This window comes from Narcine bancroftii, chromosome 3 (genome assembly GCF_036971445.1).
Source record: "Narcine bancroftii isolate sNarBan1 chromosome 3, sNarBan1.hap1, whole genome shotgun sequence".
Lineage (NCBI taxonomy): Eukaryota > Metazoa > Chordata > Chondrichthyes > Torpediniformes > Narcinidae > Narcine > Narcine bancroftii.
The window spans coordinates 243648750-243664271 of NC_091471.1; the positions used below are offsets into that span (position 1 = coordinate 243648750).

Here is a 15522-nt window from a genome sequence, read left to right on the forward strand (position 1 = left end):
GTACTCGAGATGGCAGAGGTCGACAGCATCGTGTCCACGCTGCTGAAGATCCAGCTGCGCTGGGTGGGTCACATCTCCAGAATGGAGGACCATCGCCTTCCCAAGATCGTGTTATATGGCGAGCTCTCCACTGGCCACCGTGACAGAGGTGCACCAAAGAAAAGGTACAAGGACTGCCTAAAGAAATCTCTTGGTGCCTGCCACATTGACCACCGCCAGTGGGCTGATATCGCCTCAAACCGTGCATCTTGGCGCCTCACAGTTTGGCGGGCAGCAACCTCCTTTGAAGAAGACCGCAGAGCCCACCTCACTGACAAAAGGCAAAGGAGGAAAAACCCAACACCCAACCCCAACCAACCAATTTTCCCCTGCAGCCGCTGCAACCGTGTCTGCCTGTCCCGCATCGGACTTGTCAGCCACAAACGAGCCTGCGGCTGACGTGGACTTTTACCCCCTCCATAAATCTTCGTCCGCGAAGCCAAGCCAAAGAGAAGAAGAGAGTATAAACATATCACCACAAATCCTTTACTGATCACAGAGCACCTTTGGCATAGGTTTTAAAAAAAGGTGGCCCATCCCTGCTTTCACTCTTCTAACTTCTAGCATGTACTCAATGAAAAAGATATGTATACAACGGTATGTGTACAAATAATGACTAAATTGATAAATAAAATTTACACTGAGTCATGGATGATCAAAAGGCCCCATCTTCAGTCTGAGGCCATGATGTGATGCAAATAGGTTGCATCTGCCTCGCACCCCCCCCTCCCCCCCGCCCAATGGAACAGCCTCTCATCAAACCTCACACAGGCTGTACACATAAGTGCAAGAGAAGCATCCTCCCTGGACCTACCCTGCCATTCCCTCAAAGAATTTTGCCTGTTTCAATGAGATCGCCTGTCATTCTTTTAAACTCTAGAGAAAAGCATCCTGGCCTGTTCGGTTTCTTCTCAGAACTTCTTTGCCAGGAATAAGCCAGGTGAATTTTTACCGTATGCCTTTTGCAGCAAGTATATCCTTTTGCAAGGTGACCAGACATGAGCATTTCTCCCAGCATGGTCCTGCCAAGGCCCTAATTTATTGTTAATGGACATCTTCCCCATTTTATTAAAATAGTTTTGGCAATTAAAGCCAATTTTCCTTCCAAATTCAGGCTCAGGCCCTTAACGTTAGCCATGTATCTTTGCTGTATAAAGTACCCTGTTTGACCTGCTGAGTTTCTCCAGCATTGGGTCTTTGCCTTCCAAATCGCTGCATCTGCAAGTTGGCTTTCGGTGTTTTCTATGTAAGACCTCCCAAGCCCGCTTTGAACAGTTAGCGAAGTCTCACTATTTGCAAACACAATACCCCCTGCATTTAGGGGACTGAGGGGTGGGGTGTGGATTGCACTCATAAATAAAAGTTGACATTGCAACTTTTCCTTAAGTGAAGCGACAAGGAGAAAGAAAGGGAAACTGTATTTCTCTCACTTAAGGTCTTTTTGAATTACACAGTCTCTTCCAGCTATTCCCATCAGGAAAGAGATGCAGCCAGGACCACCGGGTTGAGAAACAGCCTCTTCCCACGAGCAGTGAGAATGCTGAGCGACTGATGAACCTGCTAAAACAACTCTCCACCACCCTGCTATTTTTAATAACATTTATTTTAAATTAATGTGTAAAACTACTGTACATATCAGCATGTGCGTGTTGTTTACGTGGCTGCTCTGCTCTGCACAGTGGGCTGGAGAAAGCGATTTCGTCGGGTGTACTGGGTGATAACTAAGCTTGAACTTAAAGTTGCATGTACAAATTTTTATTCCATATCTCATATTTTTTATTTGGTTGGGGATTGTGAATTCCATGATCTGAACTGTGGTCTGCCTGCAACAGTATCTCTGCTCAAATTTCTGGTGTACATACCCATATTTACCCATGTTTCCCTCTCATTTAACTTATTCACATCCTTTTTATGGATTCTTTGCATCCTCTTTATTAGTCTCATTCCCATTTAGTTTAATTTCAGAAGTAAACTTGAAACATTATATTTGAGAGCATCCTTGCCGGCTGCATCACAGTGCGGTACCGATGCTGCAGAGAAATGGATCAGAGGTCAAATCACAGAGCAGCAGAAACCATTCATTAGAGTCTCCCTCCCCTGCGTCGACGTGATCTGCCGGGGTCATTGACTGAAGGCAGCACGCAAAATCGTTGAGGATCCCTTCCACCCTGCACAGCTGCTCCCGCCAGTGAAGGAGGTACAGGAGGATCAGAGCCAGCACCACCAGGCTGAGGAACAGTTTCTTCCCACGGGCAGTGAGAACGATGATGATTGAAGTGGACTGCTCACATTAACCCTCTGAGACTCAACTATTTATTAGACAATACTTATTTATATGTATGCACGTACTGCACAAGTATCGTTTACCTGTATGTGTTTTATGTCTGGTTGTGTGCCTGCGTGTTTTTGCATCGAGGATTGGAGAATGCTGTTTTGTTGGGTTGCACTTGTACAATTGGATGACAATATACTTGAACTTGAGGTGCCAAAACAACAGGCTTCTTGTTAGACATAAAACAAGAGGCGCAATCAGCAACTTCTGAGGTGCAGAAATGTTTCTGTCAAGTTATATTGGTCGCTGGATAAATAACACCTTGTGAAATGGGAAGAACTCCCCTTGGATTTCCTCCGGACAGAATCAGGACTGAGAAACACAAAAAGTGCAGGTACAGGAACCAAGTTCAAAGTTCAGATTTATTGCTAGATTATATACATGACATTACATGCACAGCCCAAGACATCAGAGGTAGAGCCCTCCCCACCATCGAGAGCATCTACAGGGATTGCTGCCGTCGGAGAGCAGCAGCAATCATCAACGACCCACACCACCCAGCAGTTCTTGTTGCTGCTATCAGGAAAGCGGTATCGGTGCCACAAGACTCGCACCAGCAGGTTCAGGAACAGCTGCTCCCCCTCCACCATCAGACTCCTCAACGACAAACTCTTACTTTGCACTTTATTGATTTTTTTTCTTCTTCTTCTTCACTGCATTGCACAGTCAGTTTGTTTACATTTCTTTATTTGTTTACATATATATGTAGAGTACAGTCTTTTGCACTACCAATAAGTGCCTGAACCTCAGGAAAGAAAAGCATCTCAGGGATATATGCGATACCACGTATATACTCTGACAATAAATGGGCTTTGATATCACGTGCATCCTGAGATGGTCATGTCCTGCAAGTCAGGCAGCATCCATGGATCAGTCAACATGTCAGATGAGGATCCAATCGATAAAGATTCCCAATCAAAACCATTGTCTGACCAGTTCTATCCCTGGGTGCTGCCTTACCCACTGAATTCGACCAGCATCTTATTATTATCCTGTGGAGAAAACACTTCATATTTAAGTCATTCTTATCTGAAAGATAGCACCACCAACAGTGAAAATATCGCAGTGAACTCTAAAAAGTGAATCACAGCTTTCTGATCTAGAGGTGAGGGTTTGGAAAAATAGATTTTATTGACAGAAGGGAGGAGCTTACCCTGTGAGATGGCTTCCTGAATCAACACTCATTGCTTTGCAGTGGTCTTTATAATTAATATGACTTAAAATGCTGTGTGGGCGAAGGGATTGAGGTTTGTGGAAAGCAGCGCAGGATTTTAAGGGCTTCCAAGAAAGCCTGCTCTTAGTGTGAGAGAAGAAATTTTATTTTTGGTTTCACCTCTGGAAATGTTCGCATTGAATCAAATGCCTTCCAGAGCCTTTTTAACAGCAAGAGGGGAAATGAAAGAATAATTTCTCAAATATAAATGCTTCAGTCCCTGAGAGGCAATTCCACAGGCTTCATCAGTTTCCCAGTAACATATCCATTGTCTGGAATCCGTGGCTAGGTGCCATTTATTAACTTCCTCTGTTGTGAACATATAGACTGCATCACTGCCGGTAAAAGACAGTTAACAAACAATAAAATGCTTTGTCATAACTTTCAGCGAGTAATCTTAACCCTTTAGCTGCCGTTAAACTGTGGGCCCACTTCTTGGAAGTTCCAGTTCGGAGCGCAGGCTGGGAGTACTCATTGAACATATCCACGCTGTTCGAGACACTAGCCCAATCACCCATGGCCAGTCTCTTCAACAACCCACGCACTGTTTGCTCAGATACAGAACTTAAAACGTGCCTTTTGCAATTACAGGATTGCTTGGCATATCATGTGCACAGTGCAGTATTTCCAAAAAATGGCAGAGAACAAGGTGACAGTGGCCACTTCAACTACAAACAAATATTAATTAATTTACTAAACAATATTTATTTATTTGTGAAGTGCCATTTATTTATTTATGAGCACATGGCTTTCAAACTTTTTCTTTCCACTCACCTACCACCTTAATTATTCCCTATGCTGTCGGTGCTCTGTGATTAGTAAGGGATTGCTTAAGGTGGGAAGGTTGAGAATCACTGCCCTAGACCCAATTGTTACTGAAATATTTTGTTTGAGAAAAAATAGTCATTAGCCCATTTCCTCTGGAGTTAGGAAACTGTGCAAATAACGAGTCAATGAGGGATGATTAAAACAATGGTTTTCAAACTTTTTCTTTCCACCTACATCCCTTACTAATCACAGAGCACCAATGGCATAGGGATTACTTAAAGTGGTATGTGAGTGGAAATACTTGTCCTGCATATGTAGTGTTATGCCTTGCGCTCTTTTGCCTCGAGGACTGGAGAATGCTGTTTTGTTGGATTGTACTTGTGCAATCAGTTGACAATAAACTGTACTTGATTTTTAAAGTCCAAACTTTGTTTGAAATGTGGACAAGGCAATAACCACAAGACTATAAAACATAGGGGCAGAAATAGGCCATTCAGCCCATCGAGTCTGCTCCACCATTTAATCATGAGCTGATCTGTTTTCCCACTCAGCCCCACTGCTTGGCCTTCTCTCCCATTACCTTTGATGCCCTGGCTAATCAGGAACCTGTCAATCTCTGCCTTAAAGACACAGCGAATGGCCAGATTATCTTTGCTGTGTTAAATATTGAAGTCAAGTCTGTGGCACACTGAGGTAGCAGCGAGCAAGCACAAAACTCAAAAGACTGTACAACAGGCTTTATTCAGGTAAAAGTCTGAACCCCAATTCATGCTTTGGTGGCTCCCGTGTGACTGGCTCAAGAGGGGCCGGCTCAGGTCTATATTTGGGTCGGCTGGTTGACAGCCAGCCAAGTGGAGTCAGCCCTTAGGTGGTCTTCCTGCAGGTACAGAGATCGCCCCCTGCAGTCGGCTGGTGGTTGTATCACCACAAAGTCTCCAAGGAGAACACCCCTGTTTCCTTTACATTGCTTTCAAGGTCCCTTGGGAAGGCAGATGGGGCTTCATCTTAACATTTCAAATGAAGGGATTTGTCTTTAAAACCAAAATCCATAGATTTAATAGCAGAAGCCAGTAGATTCTGAACATCTGAAGTAAAAACAAGGAGGGTTGGGAACTGATGAAACGTCATCTAAAATGGTCCTCTCTCTCTGTCTCTCCAGATTTTGCTGAGTTCCCCTGCATTTTCTGCTTTTATCTCCATTCCAACTGCATGCTGTGCCTGATGCGCCATCAACAATTGCAAAAGGGCTGATTTGGCGAAACTATGAGACTTTTATTAACTAAAGACGGGAACTACCATCAACCTCATCAACCGATTGAAGCAAAGAGAAAGGGGAACATGCAAGGGGCTATGGGTAGGATAGATCTCAGGAGGTTGGCCCAGTCGGCAGTAGCCAGTCATGGCCAAAGCAGTGGTTTACCACAGAGTTGAGCTTCTAAACCAGCAGGCAGAAATGCTCGGGTGAAGCAAAAAATCTGCAGATTTGTCGTGAAACCGCAATAATGCTGGAGGAACTCAGCAGATCGCACAATGTCCAAAGGAGGACACGATATATAATCAACCTTTCAAGCCTAAGCCCTTCTTACTTAATGCTCTAGATTTGTGATTGTGTATCTTTTTTCCCTACTCACATACCACCTTAAATAATCCCTTACCGATTCCAGAACACCCACGACATAGGATGCCACAGGTGCTCTGGGATTAGTAAGGGATTACTTAAAGCTCCCCACCATGACTACCAGCCCCCCCACATCTCCATCGGGCACACAAAACTCAAAACGGTCAACCAGTTTACCTATCTCGGCTGCACCATTTCATCAGATGCAAGGATCGACAATGAGATAGACAACAGACTCGCCAAGGCAAATAGCGCCTTTGGAAGACTACACAAAAGAGTCTGGAAAAACAACCAACTGAAAAACCTCACAAAGATAAGCGTATACAGAGCCGTTGTCATACCCACACTCCTGTTCGGCTCCGAATCATGGGTCCTCTACCGGCACCACCTACGGCTCCTAGAACGCTTCCACCAGCGTTGTCTCCGCTCCATCCTCAACATCCATTGGAGCGCTCACACCCCTAACGTCGAGGTACTCGAGATGGCAGAGGTCGACAGCATCGAGTCCACGCTGCTGAAGATCCAGCTGCGCTGGATGGGTCACGTCTCCAGAATGGAGGACCATCGCCTTCCCAAGATCGTATTATATGGCGAGCTCTCCACTGGCCACCGTGACAGAGGTGCACCAAAGAAAAGGAACAAGGACTGCCTAAAGAAATCTCTTGGTGCCTGCTACATTGACCACCGCCAGTGGGCTGATAACGCCTCAAACCGTGCATCTTGGCGCCTCACAGTTTGGCGGGCAGCAGCCTCCTTTGAAGAAGACCGCAGAGCCCACCTCACTGACAAAAGGCAAAGGAGGAAAAACCCAACACCCAACCCCAACCAACCAATTTTCCCTTGCAACCGCTGCAATCGTGTCTGCCTGTCCCGCATCGGACTGGTCAGCCACAAACGAGCCTGCAGCTGACGTGGACTTTTTACCCCCTCCATAAATCTTCGTCCGCGAAGCCAAGCCAAAGACTTAAGGCGGTATGCGAGTGGGAAAGAAAAAGGTTGAGAATCACTAGATCGGCCATTCTCAACCGTTTTTTTTGTTTATGGCCCCTTTTGGAGTCTGCTCAAATTTTGCGAGCCCCCTTTCCCTGTGAAGCAGCTATGCTTAATTGGTTTCTTCTATACTTCTGGCCCCTCTTAACTGTGCTGTGGCCCCTAAGGGGGGACATATACCCTCCCCGCCCCTTTGAGAATGGCTTGCGGTTGTGAAAAACTTCATTATTACACTCTCCTGACTTTTAATTTGCCACTTTTATCTCAACAATTTATGCTCAATTTTATTTAAGTATCAGTAAATGCAATACTATGGACAGACTCAGGAAAATATTTACTTAGGTAAAGCTCTCATTAGCCTCATTCAGTCTTATGCCCAAGGGTTAGACTCAGATCTCGAACATTGTAGATTCAAGATGCAGAAAAGGAACTGGAAACAGTATCTACATTCTCATTCTCATGACGTATTGAGGAGATGTTAAACCAATTCTCTGCTGGCCTTCCTTAATAATTGTAAAAGATCCAGTTACACCATTGCAAAGAAAATTAAGTAACAAGAGACGAAGGCTCACATTTATCCTTCAGCCAATATTCGTGGAGATGCTGGAATCTTGGGCAATTAATGAGCAGATGGAAGGACTCAATGGGTCATTTATCCAATATCCTACCACCTCTTGTTCCCTCCCCCCAGCCTTTCTATGCTTGTGTTCTCCTCTTCCCACTTTAATATAATTTTTATTTCATTTAGACCAGTGGTTTTCAAACTTTTTCTTTCCACTCACGTACCACCTTAAGTAATCCCTATGCCGTTTGTGCTCTATGATTAGTAAGGGATTACAGAGGGTGGTATGTGAGTGGAAAGAAAAAGGTTAAGAACCACTGTTTTAATTGTACCTAATAGACTCGTTATATGCATGGTTTCAGAACTCCAAAGGAAATGGACCAATGACCATTTTTCTTGAAAAATATTTCAGTTATAATTGTGTCTAGAGATTCTCAACCTTCCCTTCCCACTCACATCCGACTTTAAGCAATCCCTTAATAATCACAGAGCACCGATGGCATGGGAATTACTTAAAGTGGGATGTGATTGGAAAGAAAAGGTTGAGGACTACATCACGGTAATGCACCCTTCCAGCCCACAAACCCATGCCGCCAAATGACCCAATTAACCTATAACCCCGGTACATTTTGAATGGTGGAAGGGAACCAGAGCACCCGGAGGAAACCCGCACAAACATGGGGAGAATGCACCAGCGTGGGATTCGAACCCAGGTCGCTGGTGCTTCTAATAGTACCGTGAAAGCCGCTATGCTAAACATACCACCCCAAAGTCTGGGAAAAGGGTCCCAACCTGAAACATTGACCAACCGCTTCTCTCCATGGGTGCTGCATGACCATTTGAGACCTTCCAGCATCGCATTGTTTTCTTCGTAAATTTATTTGATTCGTCCATTATCACGCTGCTGTGGATACAAACTCATGATACATTAAAAAAAAATTTGGTTATGGAAGTAGTTGACTCCAGAAACATTAACATTCATTTTCAACCCACGATTGGCCCCAGCACACCTGGCTATTTCCAATGAAGTTACAAACCAACTCTGTTGATGCATCCATGGTCACAGGTAGGGGACAGATTTCCCTCTTTGAAGGATCTCAACAAATGGAATTTAAAAGTGCTCTGATCAAGGTTCAGGGGCACTGCAAAATGCTACCAGCATTAGATTTCAATTCTTTTTAATTACCCACATTTAAATACCCTAGCTGCTTTTCTCCAATTTGACAGCACCACCAGGCTGAGGAACAGTTTCTTCCCACGGGCAGTGAGAACGCTGAACGACCAAAGGGACGCCTTACACTGACCTTCCGACAAATACTTGTCCTGTAGATGTATGTGAGTTATGTCTGATTGTGCTTCTACATGTTTTGCACCGAGGACTGGAGAATACCGTTTCATCGGGTTCGGATCACAATAAACTTGACAGGTTATCCAAATACTTGCCACTGACACTCAAATCTGGTGAATGAATTAATTCAACAATTAATAGGAAGATAAATGCACCATGTCTGTTCCCATCCTTGGCAATGGCAGTGTGAGAGTGAGAGGGAAGTACCCCAAGAGCTCCCTGCGTGTCTGCCCATCTCAATGCTCATTGAGTATGAAGATTTCTTCTTCTTTGGCTTGGCTCCGCGGATGAAGATTTATGGAGGGGGTAAAAGTCCACGTCAGCTGCAGGCTCGATTGTGGCTGACAAGTCCGATGCGGGACAGGCAGACACGATTGTAGCGGTTGCAGGGGAAAATTGGTTGGTTGGGGTTGGGTGTTGGGTTTTAATTAGGGATTTAATGCAATCCCTAATATACACCTGGTTTTCAAAGTACTTCACACCTCCTTCTCGTTTGAATATTCAGGACTCCTGGCTAATGTGGGCATCATTGCTCAAGCTTGAGGGCTTTTACCATGTTCTTGTTTTGAACAAGTCCTCTGTCTGGTCCAAGTATTTTTCGCCCTTCAGGTATGTGCTAAGTTGTTTAGCTGCTGAGATGTTTCTGATGGGTGTTGACAGAACGATAGGCTGCAGACTAATCATGTCACAACATGACTTCCCTTTCTGTGACTGCTTTGTTCTGCCTTTTATTGATCTTGGCAAGTCGACGTTGAGCACCTCAGCTCTGTCTGCCGCAATGGTGGGGATCTCCCAGTGGCCACCCATTTCAACACCCCGTCGTATTCCCCTGCTGATGTGTCTGTTCATGAGAAATAGGAGCAGGAGTCGGCCTTCCGTCCCGTTGAGCCTGCTCTGCCATTCACTGAAATCGTGGCTGATCTGATGATCGGCTCCTCTCCACCTACCTGCCATTTCTCCTCCACGATGCAAAAACCTTGACTTAAATATATTTACTGAGTTTGCCTCTACTGCTTCAATTCCTTACATTTACCACCCTCAGGGAAAAAGAGTTCTTCCTCATCTCCGTCCTCAATCAATTCCCCTGTATCCTGAGGCTATGCCCCCTATTTTTTTGCCCCCTCCCCAACAAATGGAAACAACAGAAAGCACAAACTCCTTACAGACAGAGCAGGATTCTAATCACTGTTGTGAAGGTGTTGCGCCAACGGTTTTCAAACTCACGTTCCACTTGAAGCAACCGCTATGCCATATGGGATTGGTAAGGGATTGCTTAATGAGGAAGCATACAGGAGGGAGAGAGATGAGCTCGTTAAATGGTGCAACAACAACAACAACCTTGCGCTCAACCTCAGCAAAACCAAGGAGATGATGTGGACTTCAGGAAGAAGTCAGGGGAACATGACCCAGTCCTCAGCGAGGCCTCAGTAGTGGAGAGGGTTAACTTCAAATTCCTGAGTGTCAACATCTTTGGAAATCTGTCCTGGACCCTTCCCATTGATGCAATCACAAAGAAGGCTTGCCAACGGCTATACATTGTGAGGTGTCTGAGGAGATTCGGCATGTCCTCGAAGACTTGCAAACATCTACAGGTGTACCATGCATAGACATATCTAGGGTTTGGCAGCTAGGGAACATACCCTGGCTGCTACTTTCGGGGAGGCTCCACCATCTTTGCCTCACCTGCCCAATCTCCATCCCAGGAATGCAGTGCTTCCGGGGCTCACTTGAGCGCCACAGAGTACCACTCTGGCACCTCGTCGGGCCACTCTGGGCCAGCATCACATCGGGCCGGCTTCAGGACCTCTCCGGCACCTCGTTCAATGCGGGATCAGTGGGCAAAATGGCTGTCTTCCTTACCCATAATCCCCAGCGCTGTTGGTACTGTTCTGCCAGCGCCAGTGCCAGGGAAACGCCAGGTCTGATGAGTTGCCGGCCCAGAGAAGCCAGGTGAGGTGCTGGTGAGTTGTGGCAGCACTGCACCCAGGGCCGGCACTACCATTAGGTGAACCAGACCTGGCAATCGCAGGTAAGACTTTCTTTGGCACTGAAGTGGCGGCAACATTTACATTTGAATCCCACAAAGTGCAAGGGGAGAGATTATGTGCGTGGAGTTGGAAAAAAAAACCTGTGCTTGACTTGCCTGAAGTTCACCTTCACTGGGAGACTCCTTGTGTTATCCATGGCCACTAGCGGACACTCACAAAACAAAGGGATAATCAGAGTTTTCATTGAAGTAAGTGGGGAATTGAAGCAGTTTCCGTATTGTGATTGCCATATTACATGGTTATAGTTCATGTTCTGTTCCAAACGAAGCCGGTTATTCTGGGATGAGAAAGGAAGTTCAGGTCCAGGCTGCCCTTCTTGGCTCCACAGTTAGGCTGATTCGGCCGGACAGTGCGCCCCTGTGGAGTGGCTGCTCGTTAATATATTGTATATTCAACACGCTGGTCTATTGAACAAAGCAAACAAAACTAAACCACATGGCAGGTGCAGAGGCTTTAAGCAGAGGAGGTTGGGGGTGGGGGGGAGGGAGGGAGAGAGCGAGAGAGAATGTTTCTCCCTGTTAAAAAAACCTTTGCCCGTCCCACTTCTAACCCTGTTACAAGGAACCCGGCTGTGAGCAGTGGTGCTGATTTAGGGAACGGGAATTCATGACCTCTGAGAGAGTGTCCACTACACAACATGGCTAATCTTCAAAACCAGCCCATTTGTGTGTGAAAACCGCCCAATTGACAATTTCCAATGTTTGTGTTTTTTATGGGGTGGGGAGGCGCAGTTTCAGTGCTAGCCATAGGCACTATTTTACCTAGATACTTCACTGGTACCATGGAGAGCATTCTGGCTGGTTGCATCACTGCCTGGTGTAGAGGCGCTGACTCTCAGGACAAGAATAAATTCCAGAGTCAGTCTGCGACATCACCAGACTTCACTCTGTTGAGGACATCTACAGGAAGTGGTGTCATAACAAAGCAGCCTCTCTCCTCAAAGATCCCCACCACCCAGGCTGTGCCCTCTTCACTTTGCTACCATCGGAGGAAAAGGTACAGGAGCCTAATGACGAACACTCAACAGTACAAGGACAGCTTCTTCCCCCGCTGCCATCAGATTCCTGAATAATCAATGAACCAAAGTCACTGCTTTACTTTTCATGGACATTATTGTTATTATTGTAATTAATTTTTTTATATATAGTAAGGTGGTTATAATATGAATGTTCGCACTATGACGCTGCCACAGAATTTCATGACCTGTTCATGATAATATATCCTAATTCTGATTCTGGCATGGTAGGTAAGTGGGGAAAAAAAGGTTGAGAACCACTGCCCAATTGTTTCTGAAATGTTTTGCTGGAGGAAAATTAGCCCATTTCCTTTGGAGTTCTGGATCCGTGCACATAACAAATCCATTAGGTACAATTCATCAGTGGTTTTCAAACCTTTTTCTTTCCATTCAAATCTCACCTTAAGCAGTCCCTTACTCATAATGGAGCAAAGGGATTACTTGAAGTGGAATGTGAGTTTAGGGGGCAGTTTGAAAACCACTGCGCGACACCAACTGTGCTGCCCCAATGCTCACCTCTCTTTTGTTTCTTAGCCTGGCAGAAAAGAACACATGTTCAACAGTAGAAACATGCTCTTAACTAACACCTTCACTGTGGCAAGAGTGTCAACAAGTAAAATTTAATGTGAACTTCAAAGAGACATTAGGGTAAGTAACCAAAAGCTTGATCAAAGGTGTAGATTTCCTAAGGGAGAGAGATTTAAGGGGATATAGAAATTCAGAAGATTATGAGAGGCATGGATAGGGGAAATAGTCTTTCTTATTTTTATTGATTTTTAATGCAAAACTTATACAGATAATATAATTCAATAAAATGAAATGGATAAATATACAAAATTAATAAAATATTTAGCATGACAAAAACATACATCCTATCCATAATACATATTCAAAGTGCAATAGGGTAAATTGTCAAAATTATTTCCCCACGGTAGGGCAATCAAAACCGAGAGGACATAGTTTGAAGAGGCGAGGCAGAAGATTTAAAAGGGGATCTTGAAGGCAACTTTTCTCATGCAGAGAGTGGTGATATTTGGATTGTGTATCCAACGGAGATGTTGACAGTCAGAATCAGAATCTGGCTAATTGTCATAAGTCATGAAATGTGTTGCAGTAAAATACAGTTACTACATTTAAGATTCATTTTAGATGGACACAAGTTAAATTTGTTAAAATTTCTCTCACAGTGGCAAGGAAGTGTATTGCAGTGACCTGGAAATCGGATGTGTATCTAGGTATGGAAAGATGGCAGTCGGACATACAAAGTTGTATTCCCTTAGAGAAAGTTATTGACAATTTAAGAAATAAATGTTCACTTTTTGTGCAGATTTGGAGCTCATATATGCAAAGGTTAGAAATTAATATGTAAAAAATGTACTTCTGGCCTCCTAACTCCTGCATTAAACTTCTTCCCTAAAAGTTATATACATATAAACACTGTAAGATTCCAGCGTGCGAGCCAACCCTCTGTAAAGTCCAGAACAACACTTTATCTTCCTATTTTGGTTTTCCTTTTGTGTTTTCTCAGTTAATTTTATTATATATTTACTTTATTATACATTCTATCCAGTGGTTGGGGGGGGGTAAGGAGGGGTAGGGGAGGGGTTTAAATACAGTGTAAGCACTGTACCTTGTTTGTTTAAGTGCTGTTAACATAAACTATATAATTACATGGTTGAAAACTTTAAAATATTCAAAAAAAAGATGGATATTTAAATAGGCAAGGCATGAGACCATTTGGCCCATCTAGTCCATAGAAGAAATGGTCCTAATGAGGGAATCTGGGATTAGAGAAGATGGTCAAAATGTCACCATAGGCGGGCAGGGCTGAAGGTCGCTCCACAACTCTACAGCCTCAGTCTGTTGATGGTGTTTTAAATTTAAATTTAGACATTCAGCGCGGTAACAGGTCATTTCGGCCCACGAGCCCGCGACGCCCAATTACACCCAATTAACCTACACTCCTTGGTACACTTTAAACAGTGGTTGGAAACCCGAGAACCGGAGGAAACCATCTCAGACACAGGGAGAATATATAAACCCCTTACAGATGGCTTGGGATTTGAACCCCAGTCCTGATCACTGGCTCTGTGAAGGCGTGGCACTTACCGCTACGCCAACTGTGGCGCTCTGGTGTTGATGGCGATCGAAGGGGAGGAATTTGGAAGAATAAATGGAGTTTAGTGAACAACAGGAATCAAAATTATAGAGCCAGGGAGCTGCGTGAGCACAGAGGGATGAAAATATAGATAAGAAATTTAAAACAGGAGATCAGCAGGGGAATTCTCCATGGTTTCCAAATCAAACTGAAATGTTGGCATTGTTATCAAAGTTCAAAGTTCAGATTTATTATCATGATGTCATATACAACCCTGAAATTCTTTTTCCTGTGGGTGAGGGAGAATTGCCACTTATTGGTAGAGCATAAAAACTGTACCTAAGAAGATACGTACACATGTAAACAGCTAAAAGATCGTGAACAAACTGCACAATACAGAGAGGATTTTAAAAAATCATTAAAGTGCAAAAGTGCTTAAATGAGTCCCTGATTGAGTTTGTCGTTGAGGGGTCTGATGGTGGAGGGGGAGCAGCTGTTCCTGAATCTGGTGGTGTGAGTCTTGTGGCACCAAGACCTCTTTCCTGATGGCAGCAGCGAGATCAGAGCTTGCGCTGGGTGGTGGGGATTGATCGCTGCTGCTCTCCGATGGCAGCGTTCGCCATAGATGTTGTCGATGGCAGGGAAGGTTTTATCCTGCAATGACCTGAGCTTTGTCCACTACCTTTTGCAGGGCTTTCTGCTCAGGGTGTCCCCCATACCAGTCCGTGATGCAGCCGGTCAGAACCCTTCTTTTTTTTTGAATATTTTTCACGGACTCAGATAAATTCAAACACACAATCTCTTCCAACACCCGTATAACATACAGAGTTCTGTTTTAATCCCCCCGCTAATCCATTCCCACTGCTTTGTCGTGATACAACTAAGAATGATGTCATCTAAATTATACACATATGAAAAACCCAAATACCAGTCAATGATCCCTACAGAAACCCAGGAGATTAAAAAAAAACATCCAAGGTAACCCAATAACCAAAGGTAAGGAAAAATAAGAAAAATGACTTACAGAGCATGTCATCTGCTCCACGTCCCATTTCCCTGATCCTAATCGTTTCTCTGCCAGGACGGATTGTTTCAGTACCCTGGTTCTGAAGGGGGACAGTCATCTAAGAAAACCAGTATACTTCAGATACGGTTGCCACACTCTAACAAATGTGTCATATTTCCTCCTTAAACTGGACGCGATTTTTTCCAGGGGGATGCGACTCTGCATTTCCGCATCCAATCGTGTAATATTTAGTTGGGAGTCAGACTTCCATGTGACCGCTACACATTTCCTGGCTACCGCTAAGGTGACCTTCGCAAGCTGAATTTGGTACTTGGGACAGTTTAAAACTCACGTTCATAAAGTTCCCCAGAGGGTATAATTCCGCATCCTGTGGAAAATCCACCCTTGCAATTTTTTTCAGAATGTCCCCCAGGTCCTTCCAGAAGGATCTCACCTTTGTGCACAGCCAGGTGGAGAGGACAAAG

The 15522-nt window shown here is 44.5% G+C and overlaps 1 long non-coding RNA gene across 1 annotated transcript; it reads right to left on the reverse strand.

Annotated features, from left to right (window-relative positions):
- Nucleotides 1-3672: 3672 nt before the first annotated feature.
- Nucleotides 3673-8423, reverse strand: LOC138756434 (uncharacterized). The gene is made up of 2 exons (XR_011353067.1): nucleotides 8315-8423; nucleotides 3673-3919 (listed from the first exon to the last, which is right to left on the reverse strand). It is a non-coding gene; the product is annotated as an uncharacterized lncRNA (long non-coding RNA).
- Between the last annotated feature and the right edge of the window lie 7099 nt (nucleotides 8424-15522).